This window comes from Triticum urartu, chromosome 6A (assembly GCF_056163025.1).
Source record: "Triticum urartu cultivar PI428250 chromosome 6A, HENAU_Tu73, whole genome shotgun sequence".
In the NCBI taxonomy this organism is placed as follows: domain Eukaryota; kingdom Viridiplantae; phylum Streptophyta; class Magnoliopsida; order Poales; family Poaceae; genus Triticum; species Triticum urartu.
This window is the reverse complement of record NC_141878.1, coordinates 521545588-521561732: the sequence shown is the minus strand read 5'-3', so window position 1 is coordinate 521561732 and position 16145 is coordinate 521545588.

Genomic DNA, 16145 nt, shown 5'->3' with positions numbered 1-16145 from the left:
CGCCTTGGCCAAGTTCATGGCAGTCCCCCACTACGCCTACCTCAAGATGAAGATGCCCAGTTCCAGGGGAATTCTGACTGTGGCTGGAGACTACCGGAAGTCGTCAGCTTGCGCGGCTGAGAGCAGTCGGCTGGCCGAGTACCTAATAATCGCGGCCGAGAAGCGGCTCCTTGAGCGAGTTGTGGCGATGGCCGGCAAGCAGCCTGAGGTATCGCCCAACCCAAAAGAGTCAGAGGCTGAGGGTTCGTTCAAGCCGGCCAAAGAGACAAAGAAGATACCCTTGGATCCGGAGCACCCAGAGAGGTACGCCGTCGTAGGGGCAAACCTCGACAGCAAATAGGAAGGCGAGCTCGTCGATTTCCTCCGTGAGAATCGGGACATCTTCGCATGGTCCCTCAAAGACATGCCAGGTGTACCGACGGAATTCGTCGAGCACAAGTTACATGTCCGATCTGATGCAAAGCCGGTCAGGCAGCCCCTGCGCCGCCTATCAGAAGAGAAGAGAAGAGTTTTCGGAGAAGAGATAGCCCGACTCCTAGCAGCCGGCTTCATTATGGAAGTGTTCTTTCCAGAATGGCTAGCAAATCTGGTCCTGGTACTAAAGAAGAACAAGCAGTGGCGAATGTGTATTGACTACACGAGCCTCAACAAGGCCTGCCCCAAGGACCCATTTTCTCTACCAAGAATCGATCAGGTGATAGACTCCACAGCCGGATCCGAGCTGTTGAGTTTTTTGGATGCATACTCAGGATATCACCAGATCAAGCTGAACCCGGCTGACAGACTGAAGACCGCCTTCATCATGCCGTTTGGAGCCTTCTGCTACCTCACCATGACGTTCGGCTTAAGGAATGCCGGCGCCACCTTTCAGCGTTGCATGCAGAAGTGCCTCCTCAAGCAGCTCGGCAGGAACGCCCACGTCTACATGGACGACGTGGTGGTGAAGACGGAAAAGCGTGGAACACTACTGGAAGACCTCAAGGAGACCTTTGAGAACCTGCGCCGATTCCAGATCAAGCTCAACCCCGAGAAGTGTGTCTTCGGAGTACCAGCCGGCCAGCTCCTAGGCTTCTTGGTCTCTGAACGCGGCATAGAATGCAACCAAGTAAAAATCAAGGCCATTGAGAGAATGGAGGTACCCAGCCGACTGCTGGATGTGCAGAAGTTCACCGGCTGCTTGGCGTCCATCAGCCGATTCATCAGTCGGCTGGGAGAGAAAGCTCTCCCCTTATACCAACTCATGAAGAAGACCACTTTTTTCGAGTGGAACCATAAGGCAGACGAAGCTTTTCTCCAGTTGAAGAAGATGCTGACTACTCCACCCGCCCTGGCGGCTCCGACCCCCAAGGAACCTATGCTCCTGTACATCGCCGCCACCAGCCGGGTAGTTAGCACGGTCATTGTAGTGGAACGCAAGGAGGAAGGCAAGGCGCTACCTATCCAGAGACCGGTATATTACCTGAGCGAGGTATTGTCGACCTCCAAGCAGAACTACCCCCACTACCAGAAGATGTGCTATGGCGTACACTTTGCTGCCAAGAAATTGAAGCCTTACTTTCAAGAGCATCCAATCACGGTGGTCTGCACGGCCCCGCTTGCCGAGATCATTGGTAGCCGAGATGCTTCTGGCCGAGTGGCCAAATGGGCCATAGAGCTGGCTCCCTACACCATCCACTACCAGCCCCGCACCGCTATCAAGTCACAAGCACTTGCCGACTTCCTCGTCGACTGGACCGAGACCCAGTACCTACCTCCAGCACCTGATTCCACCCATTGGCGGATGCATTTCGACGGCTCCAAGATGCGCACTGGCTTGGGAGCCGGCGTCATCCTCACCTCTCCCAAAGGCGACAAGCTCAAATACGCGCTGCAAATCCACTTTGCCGCCTCCAACAACGTCGCCGAGTACGAGGCGCTCATTCACGGGCTCCGGCTTGCCAAAGAACTTGGCATCCGCCGGATCTTGTGTTATGGCGACTCGGACTTAGTGGTCCAGCAATCATCTGGCGACTGGGACGCGAAAGATGCAAACATGGCGAGTTACCGTTTCCTCGTGCAGCAACTCAGCGGGTATTTCGAAGGGTGCGAGTTTCTCCATGTGCCAAGAAACGACAACGACCAAGAAGATGCCTTGGCACGAATCGGCTCCACCCGCCAAGCAATACCATCTGGCGTCGCCCTTCAACGCCTCCTCAAGCCGTCTGTCAAGCCTTCACCAGAATCAGACTCCATTTTTGTGCCGCCTCCTCCCGAAGATGTTGGATCCGACTCCAGAGCTCCGGCAGTCGGTACGGGGATTTTGGCGGATGACTCCAAAGCTGCCACAATTGAACCCGGCCCGGGGACTGCGGCAGCGGACTTGAAGACTCCAGAACTCGACCCAAGGGCCGTGCCAGTCGGCCTGGGGACTTCATTAACCCAGCAAGCGGTTGTTGACTCCATCACGCCGCCTCCCAGCCCAACCGCCCTCGTCCAAGTCGTAGTTCTGGCAGTCGAAGAAATAGCAGCACCCTCGTGGGCCCAGCCCATCCTCAAATTCCTGGTGAACAAAGAGCTGCCGACTGATGAGACCTCAGCTCGGCAAATACAACGCCGGGCGGCAACCTACACCATAGTCAACAGAGAGCTGGTCAGGCGCAGCGTCACTGGTGTCTACCAGCGCTGCGTAGAGCCAGAGCAAGGCCAAGCGATTCTCAAAGACATCCATCAAGGCGAGTGCGGCCACCATGCGGCTTCAAGAGCACTCGTCGCCAAAGCCTTTTGACACGGTTTCTTCTGGCCAACTGCCTTGGAAGAGGCCAAGGAGTTGGTCCAAAGATGCAAAGGGTGCCAGAAGTTCAGCTCCAAGCCGCACCAGCCAGCTTCTGCACTCAAGACCATCCCCATTGCCTGGCCTTTCGCAGTTTGCGGTCTAGACATGGTGGGACCATTCAAGATAGCACGAGGTGGCTTAACTCACTTACTTGTCGCAGTGGACAAGTTCACCAAGTGGATAGAAGCAAACCAATCAAGAAGCTGAACGGTCCAACTGCACTGACTTTCATCGCCGATATCACAATTCGGTACGGCATACCACACAGCATCATCACCGACAATAGCAAAAATTTCGCCAAAGGCGCCTTGGCCCGTTTCTGCGCAACACAGGGCATCCGACTGGACCTAGCGTCCGTCGCCCATCCGCAGTCAAACGGCCAGGTGGAGCGAGCAAACGGCCTCATCCTGTCCGGCATCAAGCCTCGGCTGATCGAGCCTCTGGAGCGTTCGGCTGGCTGCTGGCTCGATGAGCTACCAGCCGTCCTCTGGAGCCTCCGCACGACTCCAAACAAGTCAACCGGCTTCATGCCTTTCTTCCTCGTCTATGGTGCCAAAGCCATCATCCCAACGGACATAGAGTTCGACTCCCCACGAGTCACCATGTACACCAAGGAGGAAGCAGAAGAAGCACGACAAGATGGCGTCGATCTGCTGGAAGAGGGCCGGCTGTTGGCACTCAGCCGGTCCAGCATCTACCAGCAGAGCCTGCGCCGATACCACAACAGGAAGGTCGGGCCAAGATTTTTCCAAGAAGGCGACCTTGTGCTCCGGCTGATCCAACGAACAGCCGGCCAGCACAAGTTGTCGGCGATTTGGGAAGGCCCTTTCATCATTAGCAAAGTACTGGGCAACGATTCCTACTACCTGATTGACACTCAGAAGCCCCGAGCACGCAAGAGGGATGACTCCGGCAAGGAGACAGAGCGGCCATGGAATGCAAATCTCCTCCGAAGATTTTACAGTTGATGCAGTATGTACCACGCTACCTTTTGTATTAAAGTACCAAGACTTCGGGCCCCCGAGACGAGCTCGGGGACTGCCCTCTTTTGTCTGTATGATAAAAATCATGCCTACAAGTATGTTATTCTTTGTCATGCCGCTTGGCACCGAGCTCGACAAGTCGGCCCGAGGACTTGCCGCCTTGCACTATGAAATGCTTCCTGCAGCCGGACAAGTTGTGTGTAACACCCAAACCGTCTTCTGTCAGAAGCCGCAGCTCGCAGAGCGACTGTACGGTGGGCAGAGGTAAGGTAGAATGGGCGTTCGCATGAAAAATGGTTAAGGACTCAAAGCATAAAACATAGCTCAAGACAGCTTCCAGCCTTTCTCGCAAACCGACTCTCGAATAGTCGGATTACCGTCTTCTATTCAACTTGCTCAAAAAACTCTTAAAAACGGCTAAGTACTTGCCTTCCCAAAGTAGCCAAGCATTTGATCCAGCGGCAGTCCGCAGAGCGGCAGTCCGATTGGCAAGGCAAGCAACTAAGAGAAAGCAGCAAAGGAAAAAAGCCAAAAGAGAAACGAGCAAGAAAAGATAGAACTCGGATAAATATATTTACATAACATAGGCCCTTGGCCGAATCTTCGAGCAGAAGTTCAAAATACACCCCGCGGGTGGAATTGTGCAAATTAACAAGTTCTTCAAAGACTACTGAAGCAGACAAAACAAAGATACAGCGGCAGCTTAGGAAGCAGCAGACGGATTCAGAGGGTCGGAGGAGGCGCCAGCGTCAGGCGTTGGGGCGGCCGGCTGGGTAGTCTTGGCTTGATCGCCTCCGGCGGCAGTCGACTCGGTCACACGCGGCTCGTTGCTGGAGGCGCGGTCGAGCTGAGGCTGGCCGTCTGCTCTGTCTTCTGGTGCCTCCGCCTCGCCTCCGTCCTCCGCCTCGCCCTCTTCCTCGACGCTGGAGCCAATCACCTCCGTCCTCCGCCTCGCCCTCTTCCTCGACGCTGGAGCCAATCACCTCCGCCGAGTCCTCGCCGTAGTCTGGGTTCATCCCAAACCACTCCGGCGGTACCTCCTCGCCGTCTTCAGACCGCTCGAGGACGAAGATGCTGGTGTCGGTGTACTCGGCGATCGCCGCAGCACGCTTGACGAGGGCGTCTTCCGCAGCTGCCAGCTCCGGCTGGGCCTTCGACCGAAGCGTGGCCAGCCGGTCTAGATCCAGCCCCGGATACCATGCCTTGACGAACTCCAAGGCCCGGCGCGCTCCATCTCGGGCCAAAGAGTCCTTCCAGGCCTCAGGACGACCGGCCGCAACCTCTAGCCAGTCGGCCATCAGGCTGGGGGTGCGCGGAGCCTGCATGTCCGGCCACAGGGCGGCAATCGCCTGGGCACCAACACGCTGAAGCCGGCGCAGCATCCGGTGAGCCGGCCGAAGGCGAGACTCGATGCTCAAGATGTCCTCGTCAAGAGTTCGGGGGCGTCGGCGGCAATCTCTGCACCCTCCGCCCTCCGACCTTCACGGTTAGCCTCGATGGCTTGGATGGCGGCCTGCGAGTGCCCAGGAAAGAAGTCTGCAAAGACAAGAAGAAACAAAGAAGCAAGTCGAAAACCAGGAGTCGGCACGACTTAAATCGGCAGCTCGAAGAAAGAAAGTAAAAAAGAAACTCACCATCAACGATGTCTTCAATCTCATGGAAGCCGGAGGCCAGCATCGCCTCCTTGTCAGACCAGTAGGAGCGCTCGCTCGCGAACTCGGCCAGGAGGATGGTTTCTGTCTCCTCCGCCTCCCTCTACGTCTTCACAAGCAGCTCCTTCTGCTCTGCCAATTGAGTGGCCAGCAGGTCGCGCTCCGTGGCGAGCTTGCTGCACTCCTCCTCTTTGGCGCGCAAAGCGGAGTTGGCGTCGCTCAGCTGCTGTTAAAGAGCAGCGTTGGCTCCTGAAAAGAAGGAAGAAAAAAAGCGTTAAGTCATGAGGTAAAGAAGGTCGTCGGGGAGATCCGGCCCGACTGCTTAGCAGTCGGCCCGAATCTCGGCGACTACAGCCCGCGGGTGCGCCAGCGCGCCCCCGCAAAGAAGGAAAAAGACTTACTCCGGCTCTCCGACAAATTGGCGGTCTGCTTGCCCGGCTCTTCAACGTTACGGTTGAAGGCAGTAACGCGGAGGTTGTGGTAGTCCTGCGACAAACGTTTCAGACAAAATGTTAATACCCAGAGTTCATCAATTGGAGTTCCGGGCCACCTGCTCAGCAGCCAGCCCGAAACTCGGGCACTACACCGAGTGGGTGCGCTGGCGCGCCCCCACAGAGAGGAACAAGAAAACAAAGACCAAAGGAAAAACATACCCGGCGGCTGCCCGCGACGCCAGGTACGCCTTGGTGCAATTCTGGAGAGCGTCGCCCTCGGCATGAAGCTTCGCCTGGACGTCCAGAAGCGCCTGGTTCAGCGGCCCTGTGCCACCTCCTTGCACCCACCCAATGGGCGCGGCGCTCATCGCTTCGGCGTCTGGGATCGCCGAGCTAGCGGTGCCGGCTTCCAGGGGGCGGGGTGCCGAAGTCGCCTTCTCCAGACGGCGGCACGTTGGCGAGCCGACTTGGAGGAGTAGCCTCGCCACGGCCTCGTCTTCGGTCGGCGGCACCGGAGGGTCCGTTGGCTGCTTGCCTTGCGCACCTTCAGACGGCGGCGGAGGCAGCGGCGGAACGTTCACGTCCGGCGTAGAGGGGTCGCCGCCTTCCCTCTCCACGACGGGGTTCTCCCCGCTGGCTTCTCCAGTCTGCCCTGTGAACTCTGGAGGCGGCGGCGCAGAGTCCAACGGGGTGACGAACACCGCCGATTGGCGGCGTGCGGCTTCCTCAGCCTGCCGCTTCGTCGCGGCGGCGGCTTCGGCCTCCGCCAGTTTTTTCTTGACGGAGGCCTCCGCCCTGTCAGCCTCCGCCTTCTCCAGGCGAACGGCCTCTTCTTCGTTGCGCTTCTCCTGCGCATTCCGCTCTGTCGCCTCCTAGAGGTCGGCAGCGGGGTCAATCCGCCGAGTGGTGGCGGACGTCTCCGCTGACCCCATGACGGAGGCGGCGGTCACCCTCTCAAGAGTGAGGGGAGCCCTGAAGCAAGTGGAGCAAGTAAATACTTAGACAGAGTCACAAAGAAAGAATAAAGCATTGAGTCAGAATACTCACGCGGAGACCAATGGCGGCTTCTTCACTTCCTTATGGAAGCGGATGGCCTTCGCGGCTGCCACGTCCCGCCGGGTCGCCGCAGCCGAACCCTTGGGTTTCTTCGGCCGACTGCCGAACAAGGTCGGCACGGCCCTGCGCTTCTTCCCGCCGCCTGGAGCACCCGGCGCGGCAAAAGAGCCCGCGCCAGGCTGGCTGGCTCCTGGCCGATGGCGGGGGGCGACTTCCCCCTCGGCGTCGTCGTCAGGCCAGTCGGCGAAAGTAGCGGAAGGCCTAAAGTCGCCTGCTGTTCCTCCTCCTCCCTCGGCGTCGTCCTCCAGAGCCGCAACCCCCAAATCGGGGTCGTCGTCATCGCTCTCCGCCCGATCGGCGAGGAACTCACGGGCCGGCCCCGAGGTGCCGGCTGGCGGGTGGAGGAGGGGATTCTGGCCAAAGCTGACTGGTCAAAACAAACTCGGTGAGAGAGAAGACAATCTAAAGAAAGAAGGGAAAGGCAACTTACCACGGGCGGGGGGTTGGCGTGGGAGTACGGCTCCTTGCCGAACCGCCAATCCTCCAGGAGCTTGCTGTCCGAGAGGTAGTTCACCATGAAGGCCACCTCTTCGTGAGGCATGTCCTTGGTGCACATCCGACTCGGGTCGCGGTGCCCGCTCATCTGGCATATCATGTGGGGGTGGCCTTGGAGTGGGAGAACTCGGCGCGCCACGAAGGCGGCCAGCAGGTCTGGACCAGTCAAACCCTCCGACTGCGTCAGCACTCGGAGTCGTGCGATGGCGCCGGCTCCCGCAGGCGTCAGCGACTTGGCCCGGTACGACCAGTTGGGCAGTCGCCCAGCCAGCGGGCCGGCTTCGAAAGCCGGCAGGTTGACCTAGTCCCCCCTTGCGGAGACGTTCCTGACGTAAAAGTAGGATCTCTGCCACATCCTCACTGACAATATCAGCAAGACGGAGGGGAAGGGATTGTCGGCCCCCAACCTTCGCACGGCGATGAAAGCGCCGCACTGAGCCGGCAGGCCCGTGGCCTAGGTGCCGAGCTTGGAGAAGAAGAACTCCCCCCAGAGCTCGAGGGTGGGGAGGACTCCGAGGAAGCCTTCGCACAAGGCCACAAAGGCGGACAGCAGCACCACTGTGTTGGGGGTGAGGTGGTGCGGCTGGAGGCCGTAGAACTCCAGGAAGGATCGGAAGAAACTGCTCGCCGGTAGCCCCAACCCGCGCAGGTAGTGCGAGCGGAAGATGACCCGCTCGCCCTCCTGTGGCGCGGGGGAAATCTCCCCCTTCGGCGCAAGACGCACCTGCACGTGATCCTCGCTGGGGAGCCGACGAGTCCGGCGGAGAAACTCGATGTGGTCATCATGAACTTCGGAGCCGTCCCAGGTGCCGGAGCGCATCGGGGGAGGCGCGGCGGCGGGGGAAGAACTCATCGCGAGCTGATCACCGCGGCGTTCGCCGGAGCTTGGGCGCGCGGCGGAGCAAAGAAGAAGAAGGAGGAGAGCGAGGAGCAGTGAGGAGGAAGAAAGCGAGGAGTGGTGGGAAGGAGGGGCGCGCGTGCCCCCCTCTTCCCCCTACTTATAGCCCCGTGGGCTGCGAAGCCCAGGGGGCGGGCATGGGGATTTACTGCACCCACGGCCCCACGACCCCCAAGCTCCACGATAAAGTTACTGCGCGTAGTAACTCCACGGGAATCCCAACCGTCCGCCGGGGCCGCAGCGGATCCGCTCGGGCGCCGAGGCGCGGTAGTGGCGGGCCCCGCCTATGGGCATGTCCCGTCGCTCACGTAGGCTGGCAGGACGGCCCAGCCACGTGTCGTCGCATGACAGGCCTAGAACGGGCGGCGGCCTGGAGGCTTAGCCAGCACGCTACTTGGATCCCGCCGCGACGTTCGAAATATTGTGCGAGTCGGAATTGAGTGAGTCCGAATTGGGCGATGTTGGAAATATGCCCTAGAGGCAATAATAAAAGGATTATTATTATATTTCCTTGTTCATGATAATTGTCTTTTATTCATGCTATAATTGTGTTATCCGAAAATCGTAATACATGTGTGAATACATAGACACCAACATGTCCCTAGTAAGCCTCTAGTTGACTAGCTCGTTGATCAACAGATAGTCATGGTTTCCTGACTATGGACATTGGATGTCATTGATAACGAGATCACATCATTAGGAGAATGATGTGATGGACAAGACCCAATCCTAAACATAGCACAAGATCGTATAGTTCGTTTGCTAGAGTTTTTCCAATGTCAAGTATCTTTTCCTTAGACCATGAGATCGTGTAACTCCCGGATACCGTAGGAGTGCTTTGGGTGTACCAAACGTCACAACGTAACTGGGTGACTATAAAGGTATACTACGGGTATCTCCGAAAGTATCTGTTGGGTTGACACGGATTAAGACTGGGATTTGTCACTCCGTATGACGGAGAGGTATCTCTGGGCCCACTCGGTAATGCATCATCATAATGAGCTCAAAGTGACCAAGTGTCTGGTCACGGGATCATGCATTACGGTACGAGTAAAGTGACTTGCCGGTAACGAGATTGAACGAGGTATTGGGATACCGACGATCGAATCTCGGGCAAGTAACGTACCGATTGACAAAGGGAATTGTATACGGGGTTGCTTGAATCCTCGACATCGTGGTTCATCCGATGAGATCATCGAGGAGCATGTGGGAGCCAACATGGGTATCCAGATCCCGCTGTTGGTTATTGACCAGAGAGCCATCTCGGTCATTTCTACATGTCTCCCGAACCCGTAGGGTCTACACACTTAAGGTTCGGTGACGCTAGGGTTCTAGAGATATGAATATGCAGTAACCCGAAAGTTGTTCAGAGTCCCGGATGAGATCCCGGACGTCACGAGGAGTTTCGGAATGGTCCGGAGGTGAAGAATTATATATAGGAAGTGCAGTTTCGGCCATCGGGAGAGTCTCGGGGGTCACCGGTATTGTACTGGGACCACCGGATGGGTCCCGGGGGTCCACCGGGTGGGACCACCCATCCCGGAGGGCCCCATGGGCTGAAGTGGGGAGGGGAACCAGCCCATAGTGGGCTGGTGCACCCCCCCTTGGCCCACCCCCTGCGCCTAGGGTTGGAAACCCTAGGGTGGGGGGGCGCCCCACTTGCCTTGGGGGCCACTCCACCCTTGGCCGCTGCCCCCCTAGGAGATCCCATCTCCTAGGGCCGGCGCCCCCCCTTGGGGAGCCTATATAAAGGGGGGAGGGAGGGGCAGCCGCACCCTTGACTCTTGGAGCCTCCCTCTCCCCTGCTACACCTCTCCCTCTCACAGAAGAACGGCGAAGCCCTGCTGCGGTGACTGCTGCATCCACCACCACGCCGTCGTGCTGCTGGATCTTCATCAACCTCTCCTTCCCCCTTGCTGGATCAAGAAGGAGGAGACGTCACGCTAATCATACGTGTGTTGAACACGGAGGTGCCGTCCGTTCGGCGCTAGGATCTCCGGTGATTTGGATCACGTCGAGTACGACTTCCTCATCCCCGTTCTTTGAACGCTTCCGCGCGTGATCTACAAAGGTATGTAGATGCAATCCGAACACTCGTTGCTAGATGAACTCATAGATGGATCTTGGTGAAACCGTAGGAAAATTTTTGTTTTCTGCAATGTTCCCCAACAGTGGTATCAGAGCCAGGTTTATGCGTAATTCTCTTTGCATGAGTAGAACACAATTTGTTGTGGGCGTAGATGTTGTCAACTTTCTTGCCTCTACTAGTCTTATTTAGATTCAGCAATATTGTGGGATGAAGCGGCCCGGACCAACCTTACACGTACGCTTACGTGAGACCGGTTCCACCGACTGACATGCACTAGTTGCATAAGGTGGCTGGCGGGTGTCTGTCTCTCCCACTTTAGTTGGAGCGGATTCGATGAAAAGGGTCCTTATGAAGGGTAAATAGAAGTTGACAAATCACGTTGTGGCTTTCACGTAGGTAAGAAAACGTTCTTGCTAGAACCCTATTACAGCCACGTAAAACTTGCAACAACAATTAGAGGACGTCTAACTTGTTTTTGCAGCAAGTGTTTTGTGATGTGATATGGCCAAAGTTGTGATGAATGATGAATGATATATGTGTGATGTTTGAGATGTTCATGCTATTGTAATAGGAATCACGACTTGCATGTCGATGAGTATGACAATCGGCAGGAGCCATAGGAGTTGTCTTTATTTTTTGTATGACCTGCGTGTCATTGAGAAACGCCATGTAAATTACTTTACTTTATTGCTAAACGTGTTAGCCATAGTAGTAGAAGTAATAGTTGGCGAGCAACTTCATGGAGACACGATGATGGAGATCATGATGATGGATATCATGGTGTCATGCCGGTGACAAGATGATCATGGAGCCCCAAGATGGAGATCAAAGGAGCTATGTGATATTGTCCATATCATGTCACTATTATTATTTGATTGCATGTGATGTTTATCATGTTTTTGCATCTTGTTTATTTAGAACGAGGGTAGTAAATAAGATGATCCCTCATAATAATTTCAAGAAAGTGTTCCCCCTAATTGTGCGCCGTTGCGACAGTTCGTTGTTTCGAAGCACCACGTGATGATCGGGTGTGATAGATTCCAACGTTCACATACAACGGGTGTAAGACAGATTTACACATGCAAACACTTAGGTTGACTTGACGAGCCTAGCATGTACAGACATGGCCTCGGAACACAGAAGACCGAAAGGTCGAGCATGAGTCGTATAGAAGATACGATCAACATGAAGATGTTCACCGATGTTGACTAGTCTGTCTCACGTGATGATCGGACACGGCCTAGTTAACTCGGATCATGTTATACTTAGATGACTGGAGGGATGTCTATCTGAGTGGGAGTTAATTAAATAGATGAACTTAATTATTATGAACTTAATCTAAAATATTTACAATATGTCTTGTAGATCAAATGGCCAACGTTGTCCTCAACTTCAACGCGTTCCTAGAGAAAACCAAGCAGAAAGACGATGGCAGCAATTATACGGACTGGGTCCGGAACCTGAGGATCATCCTCATAGCTGCAAAGAAAGATTATGTCCTAGAAGCACCGCTAGGTGACGCACATGTTCTCCCTGCGGAACAAGACGTTATGAACGCTTGGCAGACACGTGCTGATGATTACTCCCTCGTTCAGTGCGGCATGCTTTACAGCTTAGAACCGGGGCTCCAAAAGCGTTTTGAGAGACACGGAGCATATGAGATGTTCGAAGAGCTGAAAATTGTTTTTCAAGCTCATGCCCGGGTCGAGAGATATGAAGTCTCCGACAAGTTCTTCAGCTGTAAGATGGAGGAAAATAGTTCTGTCAGTGAGCACATACTCACTATGTCAGGGTTACATAACCGCTTGACTCAGCTGGGAGTTAATCTCCCGGATGACGCGGTCATTGACAGAATCCTTCAGTCGCTTCCACCGAGCTACAAGAGCTTTGTGATGAACTTCAATATGCAGGGGATGGAAAAGACCATTCCTGAAGTATTTGCAATGCTGAAATCAGCAGAGGTAGAAGTCAAAAAGGAACATCAAGTGTTGATGGTGAATAAAACCACTAAGTTCAAGAAAGGCAAGGGTAAGAAGAACTTCAAGAAGGATGGCAAGGGAGTTGCCGCGCCCGGCAAGCAAGCTACCGGGAAGAAGCCAAAGAATGGACCCAAGCCCGAGACTGGGTGCTTTTATTGCAAGGAAAGTGGTCACTGGAAGCAGAACTGCCCCAAATACTTAGCGGACAAGAAGGCCGGCAAAACGAAAGGTATATGTGATATACATGTAATTGATGTGTACCTTACCAGTACTCGTAGTAGCTCCTGGGTATTTGATACCGGTGCAGTTGCTCACATTTGTAACTCAAAGCAGGAGCAGCGGAATAAGCGGAGACTGGCGAAGGACGAGGTGACGATGCGCGTCGGGAATGGTTCCAAGGTCGATGTGATCGCCGTCGGCACGCTACCTCTACATTTACCTACGGGATTAGTTTTAAACCTCAATAATTGTTATTTAGTGCCAGCTTTGAGCATGAACATTGTATCAGGATCTCGTTTAATTCGAGATGGCTACTCATTTAAATCCGAGAATAATGGTTGTTCTATTTATATGAGAGATATGTTTTATGGTCATGCTCGGATGGTGCATGGTTTATTCTTAATGAATCTCGAGCGTAATGCTACACATATTCATAGTGTGAATACCAAAAGATGTAAGGTTGATAATGATAGTCCCACATACTTGTGGCACTGCCGCCTTGGTCACATAGGTGTCAAACGCATGAAGAAGCTCCATGCAAATGGACTTTTAGAGTCTCTTGATTACGAATCATTTGACACGTGTGAACCATGCCTCATGCATAAAATGACCAAGACTCCGTTCTCAGGAACAATGGAGCGAGCAACCAACTTATTGGAAATCATACATACTGATGTGTGCAGTCCGATGAGTGTTGAGGCTCGCGGTGGTTATTGTTGTGTTGTCACCCTCACTGATGACTTGAGTAGATATGGGTATGTCTACTTAATGAAACACAAGTCTGAGACCTTTGAAAGGTTCAAGGAATTTCAGAGTGAGGTTGAGAATCAACGTGACAGGAAAATCAAGTTCTTGCGATCAGATCGTGGAGGAGAATACTTGAGTCACGAATTTGGCACACACTTAAGAAAAAGTGGAATAGTTTCACAACTCACGCCGCCTGGAACACCTCAGCGTAATGGTGTGTCCGAACATCGTAATCGCACTCTATTAGATATGGTGCGATCTATGATGTCTCTTACCGATTTACCACTATCATTTTGGGGCTATGCTTTAGAGACTGCCGCATTCACTTTAAATAGGGCTCCGTCAAAATCCGTTGAGACTACACCGTATGAATTATGTTTTGGGAAGAAACCTAAGCTGTCATTTCTAAAAGTTTGGGGATGCGATGCTTATGTCAAGAAACTTCAACCTGAAAAGCTCGAACCCAAGTCGGAAAAATGCGTCTTCATAGGATACCCTAAAGAAACTATTGGGTATACCTTCTACCTCAGATCTGAAGGCAATATCTTTGTTGCCAAGAATGGATCCTTTCTAGAGAAGGAGTTTCTCTAGAAAGAAGTAAGTGGGAGGAAAGTAGAACTTGATGAAGTATTACCTCTTGAACCGGAAAATGGCACAACTCAAGAAAATGTTCCTGAGGTGCCTGCACCGACTAGAGAGGAAGTTAATGATAATGATCATGAAACTTCAGATCAAGTTGCTACTGAACTTCGTAGGTCCACAGGGACACGTTCCGCACTAGAGTGGTACGGCAACCCTGTCTTGGAAATCATGTTGTTAGACAACGGTGAACCTTCGAACTATGAAGAAGCGATGGCGGGCCCGGATTCCGACAAATGGCTGGAAGCCATGAAATCCGAGATAGGATCCATGTATGAAAACAAAGTATGGACTTTGACTAACTTGCCCGTTGAGCGGCGAGCAATAGAAAATAAATGGATCTTTAAGAAGAAGACAGACGCGGATGGTAATGTGACCATCTATAAAGCTCGGCTTGTCGCTAAGGGTTATCGACAAGTTCAAGGGGTTGACTACGATGAGACTTTCTCACCGGTAGCGAAGCTGAAGTCCGTCCGAATCATGTTAGCAATTGCCGCATTCTATGATTATGAGATATGGCAAATGGACGTCAAAACGGTATTCCTTAATGGTTTCCTTAAGGAAGAATTGTATATGATGCAGCCGGAAGGTTTTGTCGATCCTAAGAATGCTGACAAGGTGTGCAAGCTCCAACGCTCAATTTATGGGCTGGTGCAAGCATCTCGGAGTTGGAACATTCGCTTTGATGAGATGATCAAAGCGTTTGGGTTTATGCAGACTTATGGAGAAGCCTGCGTTTACAAGAAAGTGAGTGGGAGCTCTGTAGCATTTCTCATATTATATGTAGATGACATACTTTTGATGGGAAATGATATAGAGCTTTTGGACAGCATTAAGGCCTACTTGAATAAGAGTTTTTCAATGAAGGACCTTGGAGAAGATGCTTATATATTAGGCATCAAGATCTATAGAGATAGATCAAGACGCCTCATAGGTCTTTCACAAAGCACATACCTTGATAAGATATTGAAGAAGTTCAATATGGATCAGTCTAAGAAGGGGTTCTTGCCTGTGTTGCAAGGTGTGAAATTTAGCTCAGCTCAATGTCCGACCACGGCAGAAGATATAGAAGTGATGAGTGTCATCCCCTATGCCTCAGCCATAGGTTCTATTATGTATGTCATGCTGTGTACCAGACCTGATGTAAACCTTGCTATAAGTTTGATAGGTAGGTACCAAAGTAATCCCGGCAAGGAACACTGGACAGCGGTCAAGAATATCCTGAAGTACCTGAAAAGGACTAAGGAAATGTTTCTTGTTTATGGAGGTGACGAAGAGCTCGTCGTAAAGGGTTACGTCGATGCTAGCTTCGACACAGATCTGGATGACTCTAAGTCACAAACCGGATACGTGTATATTTTGAATGGTGGGGCAGTAAGCTGGTGCAGTTGCAAGCAGAGCGTCGTGGCGGGATCTACATGTGAAGCGGAGTACATGGCAACCTCGGAGGCAGCGCATGAAGCAATTTGGGTGAAGGAGTTCATCACCGACCTAGGAGTCATATCCAATGCGTCGGGGCCGATCAAACTCTTCTGTGACAACACTGGAGCTATTGCACTTGCCAAGGAGCCCGGGTTTCACAAGAAGACCAGGCACATCAAGCGTCGCTTCAACTCCATTTGTGAAAATGTTCAAGATGGAGACATAGATATTTGTAAAGTACATACGGACCTGAATGTAGCAGATCCGTTGACTAAACCTCTCCCTAGAGCAAAACATGATCAACACCGGAATTCCATGGGTGTTCGATTCATCACAATGTAACTAGATTATTGGCTCTAGTGCAAGTGGGAGACTGTTGGAAATATGCCCTAGAGGCAATAATAAAAGGATTATTATTATATTTCCTTGTTCATGATAATTGTCTTTTATTCATGCTATAATTGTGTTATCCGGAAATCATAATACATGTGTGAATACATAGACACCAACATGTCCCTAGTAAGCCTCTAGTTGACTAGCTCGTTGATCAACAGATAGTCATGGTTTCCTGACTATGGACATTGGATGTCATTGATAACGAGATCACATCATTAGGAGAATGATGTGATGGACAAGACCCAATCCAAAACATAGCACAAG